This window comes from Acomys russatus, chromosome 4 (genome assembly GCF_903995435.1).
Source record: "Acomys russatus chromosome 4, mAcoRus1.1, whole genome shotgun sequence".
Classification (NCBI taxonomy): Eukaryota; Metazoa; Chordata; class Mammalia; order Rodentia; family Muridae; genus Acomys; species Acomys russatus.
Window position 1 is genome coordinate 13,072,353 of NC_067140.1, and position 14,746 is coordinate 13,087,098.

Sequence of the window (14,746 nt, forward strand, 5' to 3'; positions counted from 1 at the left end):
CCACTCTTTGCCGCATTTCTAGTGACTGCTGAGCCCACCTCTGAAGAATGGAGGCCCAGGCCTGCCCTGCACTAACAGAAACTGAAACCTGTTGTGCTAGACTTATTTAACCAGGCCTCTCATTTGAACCACCACACAAACCAGGCCTGGTGCCCACCACACCCAGAATCCCAGTGCTTGGCCTGTAGAGGCAGGAAGGTAGGAATGTCAAAGTCAGGCTGGGCACTGTGGTGTACACCTTTAATCCCAGCACTGGAGAGGCAAAGGCAGGAGAATCGAATTGGAGGCCAGCCTGGTCTACATAGGGAGCTCTAGAATAGCCAGGGCTACACAGAGAGACCCTGTCTCAAAATAGACAAACAAACAAATAAATTAAACAAAATTTTAAGAGGCCTATCCTCTGCTATATATGGAGTTTGAGGCCAGTCTGCACTACATGAGACCATACCTTTAAAAAAGGTAAGGAAAAAAATAAAAAGGTTAAGAGGTCATGAGAGATTGCTAGCTCAGCAGTTAAGAGCAAGCACTGGCTGCTCTTCCAGAGGACCCAAGTCCAATTCCCAATATTCGCATGGCAGCCCACAACCTTCTGTAATTCCAGTTTCCAGGGTCTCTGACACCTTGTCCTGACCTCTGTGGGAACCAGGCAGGCAAAACACCTATACATAGAAAATAATAAAGACATAAACCAAGGCACTCTCAGATGCTCTGGTGGAAACATAGGGCATTCCTAGGTCAGACTGGCTAATGAATCTTTCTTGCTAACAGATGTAGGAGGGCTCAGCCTACTGTGGTTGCTAGGCAGATGGGTTTGGACTAAAAAAAAAAAAAAAAAAAAAAAAAAAGTGGGCTGAACATACACCAAAGAGAACAAGCTTGTAAGTAGCCTTATCCATGATCCCTGATCTTTCACTACCTGCCTTCAGTTCCTTTCCTGGGTTGTAACAACCCCCTTCCCTCCTCAAGCTGCTTTGGGCTGTGGTGTTTATCACAGCAACAGATCGAACGATGGACAACAGGTTACAGCAAAGAGGAAGGACGGAAAAATCTCTTCTGTAGGTCTGATGCTATCTGATGACAGTCTTGACCTGTTAAGCTATTCACGGGATGTTAGGTCAGACACACAGGTGACAAAGGAATGGGTGACTGCTAAAGATAGCCCAAGGAAAACCTTAATTAGGCTCTGGACCTGCAACATTCCAAACTCAGGAATCACTGGAGTTCTAATCAGTTAATCAGCCTTTCAAAGGAGTCAGTGTAAGGTGTCAGTCTTCCCAGGAACTTTCATTCACAGATCTCCCAGAGGACCAAGCACCACATTTTGTGTACACAGGAGCCAAATAGTGATTTTTCTTATTGTTTGGAAGGCTCATTCCTAGGATCTGAGGTAGAGGAGGCTGAGTAGCAAGCAGGAAACTTCTTCAGGAAAAAGGAGTGGCTGGAAAAGATATTAAGGAAGAAACTCGTGGACCGTAGAATAGCATCAAAAATAACAACAACAAGATGGCAATGTTTTACCAGGACAAAAATCCCCTTCCTCTGATGGGTCTCAGCAAAGCCCTGTACCTCAGTCGCCTCCCCTGTGCATAATATGTAGCTATCATTTCACGTGGCATTTCAAATTTTATGGAGGGGCAATTTTGATAGTTCCCTCATCCTTTTCCTATCTCGATTTTTCAGTTCCATAGTAAATCTGTCACTAGGGAGAGAGGAGGAGCCTAAAATTGGTTATGAGGGAGAAGATAATCTTAGTAATCTTCTAGCCTGCTAGGGTTTTTGTTGTTGTTGTTGTTTTTTGTTTTTTCTCTTTAGACAGTCTCACTATGTAGCCCCCACTGGCCTGGCACTCACTCATAGTAATCCACCTGCCTCTGCACCACCTCACCTGGCTGTCTTTAATTTTTTTTTTTCTTAAGATTCATTCATAGCCAGGTGTGGTGGGTTATGCCTGTAATCCCAGCACTGGGAAGACAGAGGCAGGCGGATCGCTGTGAGTTCGAGGCCAGCCTAGTCTATAGACTGAGTCCAGGACAGTCAAGGATACACAGAGAAACCCTGTCTCAGAAAAAAAAAAAATTAAGATCGCTTCATTTTTACTTTATGCGTATGCACTGTGTGCATCCCAGGTGTCTGAGGAGCCAGAAGTGGGATCTCTAGAACTGGAGTCACAGAAGATTGCCAGCCAGCTAAGGGATGCTGGGGCAAGAACTCAGGCCCTCCACAAGAGTAGCAAACACTCTTCTTACCCGCTGAGCTCTGTCCTCAGCAAAAGTCTTTTTTTTTTTTTTTTTTTTTTAATTTTAATCTAAATTATCCCGCGTCCACAGACCAGGTGTGGGATCTGCACTTTTAACGGTCTCTAAATCCATGCTATTTTAAGGCTTTCTCCAAATGAGAGAGTTCTTAGGTCACTTGTAACAACTGCTCAGGTATAACTTCCAATAAACTGTGTTGCCTTATGGTCCTTGGCCAGGCTCAAAGGTTAGCGCTCCTGTGGGACTGTGACAGCCAGCCCTAACCTGATCACACTGTGCTGTTGTTTGGTAAGGAAGAAACCACTCTATCCCAGTCACTAAAACACCTCTTTCCGTTTTCCCTGGGTGGTCTAGTATGTGTGACAACTTACACATTAACTCTCCTGTGATGGCTAAGGAACTTAGCCTGGTACCAAGCACCCTCTAAATAGCTTATTCTAAAATGCCTGTGAGATCCTAGGGCCTGCAGGTGCCACCTATGTGAGATAAGATGAGGAACGGTGTTGCTGCTGTGAGGTACTTAACCCAGTTACTCTGGCTTTTGTAAACCCACTTATGGCCTCTGGAACTCAGATGAGATGGTCCTTTTATCTCTGTATAATGAGGATGAGAAACAATTGAGGGCAGCAAAGCATTTTTTCCTCGGCCAGCCCTGAATTCCACAGAGCATGAGATACTTGTGGCACCCACCTCTGATGTCCACTTTATTAACCCTCCCTTTAGCCTCCTTTGGTGGACAGGCTTCTGAATTGGCTGTAAGGCTGTTGTCTTTCTGCCAGCGGTAAGAATCAATTCATAAAATGGGCGTGGTGGCACACACCTTTAATCTCAGCACTCTGGAGGCAGAGGCAGGTGGATCACTGTGAGTTCAAGGCCAGCCTGGTCTACAAAGTGAGTCCAGGATGGCCAAGACTACACAGAGAAACCCTGTCTCGAAAAAACAAACAAACAAACAAACAAGAATAAGTAGATGTCTCTAAAAAGAAGTCTTTGGGATGTGTCAGAAAGCAGCCTTCAACTGTCTCCAGCCCTTGCCTATGTTGGCAGTATACATATGTATTTATATGTGTGTAGGTCTGTATACATGCACACATATATAATCTATCGCTCCTCTTTACATGGGGTAGTGTTCCAAATACATGGTGCTGCACATTCCATTTATTCACTTGATAACTATTTACTAAGCCTTCACATGTGCCAGGCACTGTTCCCAGTGATGAGATGGCAGATACCAGGGAACCGAGCGCCTGTCCTTAAAGCAGTGTATGCTCTAGTGAAAAGGAACAAACAGTAAACAAATACCCAGTGTAAACGTCAGACACCGGATGAGAGTAGAGAAGAAGAGAGAAGAATACAAACCCGAGTTTGGGGGGAATCTACTAATTTAAAGGTAATCAGGTCAGGTCTTTGTGGTCATAGGACGCAGGTGCAGAGGCACAAAGCCAGCGAGGAAACAAATCCTTGGCATACCTGGCGGCAAGGATCTGGATACAGGACTGGAAAAGAAAAGGGCTTGAGGCAGAAGCCCGACTGGCTTAAAAACCCCAAAACCAAGTGTTGAGGAAAAAAAAATTTGTGGTAGAGTGTTTGTTTGCCTAGCACGTGCAAAGTCGTGGGTTTGCACACCATTGCAAAAACGAAACAAAGGCTGGGAGTGAGGCTGGGTGTGTTGGCACAGGCCTCTAACCCCACAGTTCTGGAAGCGGAGGCAAAGGCAGAGGCAGGAAGATCTCTGAGTTTTGGGACAGCCTAGTGTACATATAGAGTTCCGAACGGCGAGGGCAATATAAAGACCCCATCCATACCCCACCTCCCTCCAGTTAAAAAAAAAAAAAAAAAAGTAGAAGCAAGAGCAGGGACTAGTTAGGAAAGCAGGAGACTATTACTACACCCATGGCTTAAAGACAGGTGGGATCTACACGTAAACTGACGACAGCTGTAGCTATTTTGGATCTCCTTATTTTAGGTGGCGTTTGCTCTAGGCCAGGCAGCCGTGGAACTCACACTGTAGCCTAGGCTAGTCCCGCATTCTCAGTGTTCCTCCTATCTCAGCCTCCCCAGTGTTGGGATGACAGGTGTGAGGCACCATGCCTAGTCTGACTCTCATAATTCTTTCTACGATGTATCTATTTTATGGATGTACCGCCATTTATTTGCTCAATATCCTAGCGATGCACATTTAGTCTCAACTCCTGCTTTAAAAACAACGGAGTTTGTGATAGCACAGCCCTAACCTGATGACACTGTCATTGCTTGCCAAGGGAGAAACCACTCCACCCCCAGGCGTTAATGACATTTATTTTCCTTCTCTTCCCAAAGTGGTCTGGTTTACGGACAGTGTGGACCGTGTGTGCATGATTCCCCTGCGATGGCAAAGGAACTCTCCTCAGATACTCCCTAATAGCTGTTGACCTTTGTCCCGGAATGAATGGGAGACCCTAGGGGTCTGCAGGTGTCACCTGTAAGAGACAAGAAGAAAAATGGTGTTGCTGCTGGGAGGTAATTAACTGCTTGCTCTGGCCTTTGTGAAGCCACGTGTGGCTCTGTGACCAGGATGAGATGGTCTTTATCTGTTTAGTAAGGATGAGAAACAACAGAGGGAGCAAAGCGGTTCTCTCACCCAGCTGTGACTCCCATTGAGCATGGGCTAATTGTGATGCCCGCTTTTCTAAACTCTTGATTCGGCTCTAAGGCTGCCATCCCTCTGCTAGCAGTAAGAATACACCCATTTAATCTGAATTCTGATTGAGTCTAGTTCAGTTTTTCTCAGTGGATTAGAACTCCACAACAGTTAGGAGCATCCTTTGTGCTTAGGGTCCTGTATATCTGCAGGGTTTCTTTTTTTTTTTTTTTTTTTCCCCTAGGAAATGTAAGTGCTGTTTACAAGCCAATTATTTCCCGTGCTGAAATTAATTCTGGAGATCAAGTTCTCAGAAAACAAAAACAAAACCAAAACCAAACCAAACAAAACCACCACCAACAAAACCCAAACAAAAACAAACAAACAAACCCAACCATTTTATTCACTATTTGTTATATCCCTTCCTTCTAGAGTTTATAACAGGAATTTGTTACTCCACATTAATTTTCTAGTCTTTATTTCTGGTCAAGGGGCTGGGCTTGTAGCTCCCTGGTAGAGCACTTACCAAGCATGTATCTACTATCATGTCTACTATCACCAAAAAAGTAGTAGTAGTGTAGTAATAATAATAATAATAATAATAATAATAATAATAATAATAATAATAATAATAATAATAATATAAATAAAGCTAGACCTGGTGGCTCGCGCCTGTAATTCCAGCAGTTGGGAGGTAGGAGGCAGAAGGCTAATGGAGCTCAAGGTCATTTTCATGAACAGACTGAGTTGAAGGCTTGCCCGAGCTACATTGAGACCTTGTTTGAAAAAGGAAAAGAGAAAAAAAGCAAAATAGGAAAGGAAGAAAGAGCAAAAAAGAAAACACAAAACCCACCCCAACCAACCAAAGACAACCTAAAACAACACAACAACAACAAAAACCAAACCAAAAATTATATATTACCATCCTAGCAAACTTGGGCTAAAGGGCCCCTCTACTCCACAAATGGTTCCCTTTCGAGTGGCAAAGGCGAGCCGAGGCACGAGCAGCACCCGAGGTACAAGTCCTCATCAATAACCTCGCTGTTCCTAAGCCATCTTCCATCGCGTCACCTCTCTGGAAAGCTAAGGCCCAGCCTCAGGAAGGTTTTCTCCTCCCTATGCCCTTTGCTCGCGGCTGCCTAGTCCGCCCGCCCGCACGGTATCCGCACCCCCTTTCCCTCCCCTCCTCCCCACCGCCTCCTCCGACCGCGTCCCTTCCGGGCCGCCGTAGAGTTAGAGACGCTGGAGTTCGGCAGCCGCGTCGCCTAGGCAACTGCTCGGCGGCGGGCTGCGGGCGCCAGGCTGCCCCGGGGAGGCGCTCGCGCCGGCGGCCGGGGCTCCGCGAGGCGACGAGGCGGCAGGTAAGCGGCGGTAGAGCGGGCGGCCGCGGCCGGTAGAGGAGCGATCCGCCAGGCGACCGGCGAGGGACGGGCCGCAGGGACGCCGGGCAAGGACAGAGGGCCGGACCTTTGTGCCCTGGGCCCGCGAGCTGGCGCCTGCGACGCCCTCTGACCCCGGGCGCGTTCGGGTGGGTGCGCTTTCGGCTTTTATTCTTACTCGTCTCTCCAGTCTCATTCTAAAGTTTTCCTTTTAAATAATAATTTTTAAAAAGCTCCTTTTCCATGAGGGTTGCTCGCGGGTTATCTAGGAACTGAAGAGAACGTATGCGTGTGTCGCTCTTTGGGAGTGGGGGGGGGGGTTGGCGAAATTGGACTTATTTCTGCGTCAGTTTTCTCACCTGCACAATGGGGATAATGTTATTACCTGTCTTATAAGATAACCACAAAACGCATTTTTAGTTAAAATCCCCAATACGTGGGAGCTTTTCTTGTCGGTACTACTACGAGGGGCATCATTGAGTATTTATTGAGAACCAGGGCCAGGGCTGATCGCCAGCAGTTAAAAAAAAAAAAAAGTGAATGAGACATCTTGTCCTTAGGGAACTCTACTCCTGTCCGTAGGAAACCGACCTATGGGCAGGAATTGGTGTAATTTGAGCTATGGTTTTTCACGTACCCCTGCAGGTACTGAATACAGAGGAGGCAGCTGTAGATCTTTAGAGGTGAGAGGGGTGGTCAGAGAGAGGTTATGCAAGAAGCTTGTTACTTTCAGAAAGAGATTTTGAAGCCTGCGGTTGTGTTGGCCAGAAGACAGAGGCTGGTGACATGCCCAGTGTTAGGAAGACAGAGCCTTGAGGAGACAGCCCAACTTCTAGAGAATCTCCTAAGAATTTCAGCCTGGAAGAGCATCTGAAAAGTAGAAATGGTCTCTACTTGATGTTTGAGAAGCCTTTGTTCCTCCCGGCAGACTTTTTTGGGGGGGGGGGCGCGAGGGGGTAAAGTTTTAGGAAGTTTGGCTTTTTATTTTTAGGAGCCTTCAAGGGAATTGCTTGTTTTATACAGGATTTTGTGGCCTCCAGGTTGTCCTTGATGCTGCTGCGTAGCCGAGGCTAGCCTTGACTCCTCACCCTTGTGTGTCTCTACCTCTTGAGTTCTAGAATGCAGGTGTGAGGTGGCAGAGGATTCTAATCACGCGCATCTTTCATCAGTAGTAGATTTCCCACCCTCTTTGGTCTCATCACTCTTATTTTTCACCTTGCAGCCAGTTATTTGTGGTGACTCAGAAAAAAAATATATAGAATGTTTCCTTAGACCCTTTTTCATTATTACAACTAACTACCCGAGGTTGGATAGTGTCAGAAAGAAAAGAGGTTGTTCGGCTTATGCTTCCATAGATTCTTGGGGCCCGCCTCTGACCATGGCTTTCTTACAGCAGACTCCTGAGATGGCTCAGAGTTTTGCATATTACAAGATGGGGAGTTTAGGATTCCTCTTTTTGTGGTTGCTGGGGGTCGAAGTGACCCTTGCCCATAGCGAGCAGGTGTTCTTGCCTTCTCTCACAAAGTTCCAGGATCCAGTCTCAAGAACTCCAACCTAAGGACCTTTTCTAATGCTGATTCCTTCCCAAAGGCCCCGCCTCTGGACACCATATTCAGATCGTTTCCACTCTCTTCACCCACCGCCTCATGGTGGAAATAAAATCTCTCAACACATGAGCCCTTGGGAGATACATGCAAAGCACATCTAAGCCATAGCGAGGATGAGGTGCCAGGCACCGTGCAGCACTGTGAGGAGAAGGTTGGTCCTCACCATGGAGATAAGAGCCGAGTCAGGAGATGCTGCCTCTCTCTGGCACGTGCTGTGTAATGGGAGGCGTTGCTTGGGTGCTTCCTGTCAGGTAAATACTGTCTAGTTTGGAGGTTGGGGAGAAGGAAGTAATGTGACGCAGCCCTGTCTGGAGAGATGTGAGAATGGTAATGGGACAGTCTTTCAAACACGTTCAAAAGCAATGTCACAGAGCCTATCTCCCCAGCATTTGGGAGGTGGAGGCAAGAGGCTACACAGCAAGTTCAAGGCTAGTCTGGGCTGAGTGAGACCTGTATCCCTGTTTGGCCTGGAACTTGCTTTGTAGGCCAGGCTGGCCTAAAACCCACAGTGGTTTATGTGCCTCTGCCTCCAGGCACTAGGACTAAAGGTGTACCACCACACTGGGCCTTATTTATTTACGGAGGTGAAAGGAGTTCACTACAGCTAGAAGTGGAATATTAACACTGAGCAGCTATGGTGGTTCACACCTGCAACCCCAGAACTCAGGACGCTGAGGGGGGAGGCCAGCCTGGACTACATGCACAGCTAGGCCCTGTCTCAGCAATCCCACCTTCCTCCCCCCTCCCATCCCCAAATAGCCCAAATAATACTGAAAGATAATGAGAGATTTCAAAAGGGCCCAGGTCTGAGGGCTGCTGCTTTGCACACTCTCGGAAGAACCATTCACTTAGGGGACACCAGAAGAAATGACTGGAAGAGGAGACCAAGAGGGTGTGATAAGGAAGACAAACGCAGAGGTCAGCTTTGCTAGATGCCACCGAGGTGCCAAGTAGGAGAAGTTAAAGTTAGATTGTGCCATCGGAATAAATAAGTCCCAGAGGTCACTAGGGACCTGACTGAGCAGATGTGGTGAGATGGCGGGGGCGGAATCTATAATGTCCCAGCTTCCAAAGGTTCGGTGTATCAGTGGGCTGAGGGAAGAGTGGGATGTGAGAAGACAGAGTGTAGGCAGCTCCGAGAAGGGCGCCTGTGGAGGGAGGGAGAAGGCTGGAGCGAGTGAGGAGTAAGGGAAGGGTTTTTTTTTTAAGCATGGGGGAGAGCTTAAATGCAGTTGGCATAGAGCTGGTGAGAGGGAAAGGCTGAGAAGGCTTGGGAATGGAAGGGAAACACCACAGCACGGCTTTCTCTGGAAGGTGGAGTGGCTAGGCTGAGGCAGAGAGCTTATTGCCAACAGAAGTGCACCGGTGGAAGGCAGCAGCCACAGCTAGAAGCTATTAGTGTGGAGAGCAAGGCATGCTTTCACGAGCAGGCCTCTTTGAACTAGTATGCTGAGCACCGCCCATGCGCTGATCTCAGTATAAGCTTTTGCTTTGGTGGAGTGGGTTGCTGGGGCTTGAACCGAGGGCCTTGAGTGTTCTAGGGAAGCACTCTACAATCCCTCAATAATCTAATCTTTATAAAAACCTTGTGGGGCAGGCCCTGTTATGACCTCCAGCTTATGGATGAAAACTGTGGTAAAATGCTTACCTCAAATCACATTATATTTGGGTCCTGTGTTTTGGTTTGCTGAGTCTAGAGCATTTAATTTTTATGTGTGTGTTGTGTGTACACCTGTGTGTGCAAGTATGATTTTCTGCTCTATTACTCTCCGTCTTTCACTGAACTTAGAGTTAGGCTGGAGGCCAGAGAACCCTAGGGATTCACTTTTCTCCATCCACCACAGTGCTAGGGTTACAAGCATGCCCACCTATGACTGTCTTCTTTTTAAAAAATTTATACGTGTTTGTGTACCTGAGTGTATGTATGTGCACCAGTTGGAATCAGGAGCCCTCAGAACTGGAGTTGTGTGCCACCATGTGGGTGCTGGGAATCAAACCTCGGTTCTCAGTAAGACTAGCAAGTACTCTTAATCTGGAGCCATCTCTTAGCCCCACACTTATCTTTTTATGTGAGTGCTGGGGATTCAAACTCAGGTCCTCATTCTGGTGTAGCAAGTGCCCTTACTCAAGAAGCACCTCCCTAGCCCAGAGCTTTTACTCTTAGTCACTGCCTAGATGGTGTAATTCTGTACCTTCCGTATTATATATTGAGATAATTCAAGAGGTTAATCTAAAAATACTGTTGGCACATGCCTTTAATCCCAGCACTGGGGAGGCAGAGGCGGGAAGATCTCTTAGTGCGATGCCAGCCTGGTCTACAGAGTGCATTCCAGGACACCAGGGCTGCTACACAGAGACACTCTGTCTTAAAATCCTTACCCCCTAAAAAAGAAAGAAAAGCAATTGTTATTCTACCAGAGGACCCAGGTTCAACTCCCAGTACCCACGTGGTGGCTCACAACCATCTGTAACTCCAGTCCAGTTTCAGGGAATCTGATACTCTCTTCTGGCATTTACACAAGCATATATGTAGACAAAATACCTATATACTTTTGGGGGAGGGGATTTAAGACAGGGGTTCTCTGTGTAGCCCAAGCTGACCCAGAACCTGCTCTGAGGATCAGGCTGGCCTTGAACTTGAGGTCTGCCTGCAATAAATGCTTCTAACTGCTAAGCCATCACCCCAGCCTTTCCCCACAACTTAAATTTATACTTATTAAACAATCTCCATTTTCCTTCCCCCTCAGTTCTGACAGCCACCTACCTGCCTTCCTTTCTACTTTCCTTTCTTCCTCTCTTCTTCCCTCCTTCCCTTCTTTCCTTCCTTAAGGGTTTAACTCCCTCATATGCCTCACTTAAAGTCACTCATTCAGTTTGTTTTTAGTGATTCAGTTATTTCACTTAACATATAGTGTCCTCAAAAGTTCAGCCTTGTTTTCATATGTTAGAGTTTCCTCTTATTGAGACTGTCTTACTATGTAGCTCCAGCTAGCCTCAAACTCAAGGTAATTCTCCTGCCTCAGGCTCCTATATGCCGAGCTTACCAGTATGTGCTAGCAAGCCTGGTTCCTTGATTTAAGGTGACTAATACTTAATTTGTGCTTCTAACATTTAGCTTATCCATCTCTCCATTGTTGGAGTTTTGGGTTGTTTCTATGTTTTGGCTCTTTTGATTAACACTTCTGTGAAACACAAGTGCCTGAAAAAGGTAAGGACCTTGTGTCTGTGTTGTAGGTTCATTGGGGAACTAATCCTTTATTCAGTGGCGACATTATTATTATTATTATTATTATTATTATTATTATTATTATTATTATTATTACTACTACTACTACTATTACTATTATTACTATTACTACTACTACTACTGTCTTAACTATTGTAGCCTTGACTTTCATGATTTCACTATTAGACCAAGCGGTCTTGCACTGAGAGGTCCACCTGCTTCTGCTTCTGGAGTACTTGGGCTAAAGGCATGCACCACCACCCCACACTATTATTATCTCCGATTTTCTAAATAGAGTATTATGCAGCTAAAGCTGGCCTGGGACTTTCTTTATAGCCAAGAATGACCTTGAACTCCTAATCTTCCTGCCTCTGCTTACCAAGTACTGGGGCAATTATGGAAATGAGAGCTCTCAGGGTCTCAGCTAGAAAAAGGGTTCAGGGGTTAAGAGTGTATGGTGTTTTTCCAGAAGACCTAAGCTTGATTTCTAGTACCAATGTCAGAAACTCACAACAGCTTTTAACTGCAACTCCAGAGGAGCTGTACTCATACACAGACACATATATACATAATTAAAACTATACACAAGTCTTAGCTGAGTGTGCTCGCACACACCTGTAATCCCAGCACTCGGGAGGCAGAGGCAGGTGGAGTTCTGCCTGATTTACAGAGTGAATCCCAAGACACCCAGAGCTCCATAGTGAGACCTTGTCTCCAAAAGACAAAACACAACAACCAACCAACCAAAACAATCCAAAACATAAGTCTTTAAACAACAACAACAAACAAGAATTGTCAAGGTCTGCATGACCTCAGCCCACCATCATCTCTAGCCTCACACTTCTGAGCTCTGCTTCAGAGCATCCCGAGGAGCGGCCACTGTGCTGACATTTGTAACTAGCTCAGCAGTTGAAATTTCTGAAAGATGCAAGTCCATAATCGCATCTGCTCTCATAGCAGCTCTATGAAGCAGGGAAGATCCTTCCCGTTTTCAGAGGGGAAACCGTTAGATGAGAGGGTTCAGGAGACTCCTCTTAAGGTCCTGAAAGTTCAGCATTCCTATTACTTCCTGTTTTTTGTTTTTTTTTTCTTTTTAAAGATTATTTATTATTTATACAGTGTTCTGCCTGCATATGGGCCTGCAAGCCAGAAGAAGGCACCGGATCTCATTATAGATGGTTGTGAGCCACCATGTGGTTGCTGGGAATTGAACTCAGGACCTTTGGAAAAGCAGCCAGTGCTCTTAACCTTTGAGCCATCTCTCCAGCCCTGTATTTTGTTTTTTGAGACAGGGTTTCTCTGTGTATCCTTGGCCATCCTGTACTTGGTTTGTGATCCACCTGCCTCTGCCTCCCAAGTGCTGGAATTAAAGGCGTGTGCCACTGTGAGGCTACTTCCTGTATTTTTGTTCTCCTTCCCTCAGGTTCACCTTTCCTTCTCAACAAGAGATGGAATGAACCAAGGGCTAGGCAAATGATCTAATGCTGAGCAATAAAGCACTTCAGTCCTGGCTCCATGCTTCGTGTGAGACAGTCTCCAGCCCTGGCCAGTTGTGAATTCCCACTAAAGTAGGGGAAGATGACCCTGAACTTTTGAACCTACAGGTGTGCGCCACCATGCACAGGCTTCTGTGGTGTTGGGGGTGAAACTCAGGGCTTCCTGCATGCTAGGCAAGCACTCTACCGACTTAGCCACACCCTGAGCCCCTATTCATCAAGTACTTTTTGGAGAGTGACTTCATATACCTTTTAGAAAAAGGTACCTTGGTACAGTGATGTTGTCTTGTGCCTTTTGATGCTTATAGCTTCTCCACCAGGATTCCCAGCTTCTCTGTTCACAGTGATTCGTTCTTGGAGAAACTGTTCGGCGATGGCAGTATCTGTGGTCTACAGAGTAGGTGCAGTCAAGGGCGAAGTTGATCTTTCATTTATATTGACAATTTCATAAGTGTATACCCTGCTCAACTATCCTTTTCCCACTCCCTTAATATCCCCAGAATGTCCCTCATCTTCCTGTCTCCCCCCCCCCCCTCTCTCTCTCTCTGTGTGTGTGTGTGTGTCTGTCTGTCTGTCTTGTTGCCTTGTTCCTGTGCAGGGTTTAGGCATTTATCCACAGCTGTAGTGAGTTCATGACTATAAAAGCCATGTTCTTCCAGAAGACAGCACTTCACAGCAGCCTCCCTCTCCTCCAGCTCTTACCTTCTTTTTTTCCTTTCTTCTGCAGTGTTCCTCAAGCCTTAGGCGTGGGGTGTGCAATAAAGATGTCCATTCAGTGCTGAGTACTCTTGGTCACTTATTCTCAGCATTTTGACAATTATGAGTCTCTTCATTAACCACTGCCTAGTTCAGAGAGAAGCTTCTCTGACTAAGGCTAAGGGCAGATGTGTAGATAGAAATATTTAGAAGGCACTTTGACAACATGAAAAATATAGCAAAAACAATAGGTTTCTCTGTAGAGCCCATGATCTTTCCATCCACAGGCTTTTGACCAGGTTTATAGCACCAGTCATGAGCTCCCTCCTGTGGAACAGGCCTCAGATCTGATCAGAAAGTGGTTGGTCGCTCTGTAACAGTCATGCCTCTGTGGTACTAGGTTGGTATTGTAGCATGCAGGGTCTGGTGCTAGGTGAAATCATGACTGTCTTTTCTTTTCCAGCAGCCTGAATAGCACTGTCTGGCACAAGAAAGCCATAAAGTCAGAGAATAGCAGGCATTCTTAACTGAGCATCTCTAGCCCCTTAAAAATAAATCCTAAAGACAAATGTCAGCTGAGGAGCAGGCTCAGTGAGTAAGGTGCTTGCCTGCTAAGATTGAGGACTGTAGTGCAATCCCTAGGACCTGTGTAAAAGCTGGATATAGCCATATATGTCTGTAATCTCAACTCTAAGGACGTGGAGACAGGAGAATCCTTGGGCCTTGCTGGCCAGGTAGTCTAGCTGAATTGGCATGTTCCAAGTTCACTGAAGACCCTGTCCTTTTTTTTTTTTTTTTTTTTTTTGTTTTTCGAGACAGGGTTTCTCTGTGTAGCCTTGGCCATCCTGGACTCACTTTGTAGACCAGGCTGGCCTCGAACTCACAGCGATCCGCCTGCCTCTGCCTCCCAAGTGCTGGGATTAAAGACGTGCGCCACCACGCCCGGCTGAAGACCCTGTCTTAAACACACACACACACATACACACAAAACCTCTGGCTTCTGAATGTGTGAGCACTTATGTGTGTACACACATACATTCACACATGTATGTACACATCTTCTCTAATCTCTGTTTTGATCCAAAGACTGCAGAAGAATTCCTACCCCTAATTTCTCTCTGTGAGTCACCATAATGCCATAAAAGAGAGTGAGTGTGATTTTCGAGGCCCGATTTTGCTTTTGCCATTTAGTGCCCATCCTTCTATGAATTTAAATAATTAGCTTGATGTGTCAAAAATTTGGACTGTCCCAGAGAGTCCTGTATAACGGAATTTCCTTTATTTCTAACTCCTGTAGCACTTTGAGCTTTGCTTTTTACAGCGTTTCTCATGACCAGTCCCCTCCCATAATTGCTATTGCTGTGTGTGTGTGTGTGTGTGTGTGTGTGTGTGTGTGTGTGTGTGTAAGGACAGGAGTTCCTCACTGGATCTTTACCCAGCTTATGCATAATTGGTGCTCAGTTGTGG

At 46.1% G+C, this 14,746-nt stretch overlaps 1 protein-coding gene across 3 annotated transcripts in view; it reads left to right on the plus strand.

The window, feature by feature from the left end:
• The first annotated feature begins 6,162 nt into the window (after nt 1-6,162).
• Pkig (cAMP-dependent protein kinase inhibitor gamma) overlaps nt 6,163-14,746 on the plus strand; it is a 67,790-nt gene continuing 59,206 nt past the window's right edge. The window contains exon 1 of one of the 3 annotated variants that reach the window (XM_051143755.1): nt 6,163-6,236. The gene's annotated coding sequence lies outside the window, so the exon portion shown is untranslated. The other 2 variants (XM_051143754.1, XM_051143757.1) reach the window with 2 other exon arrangements.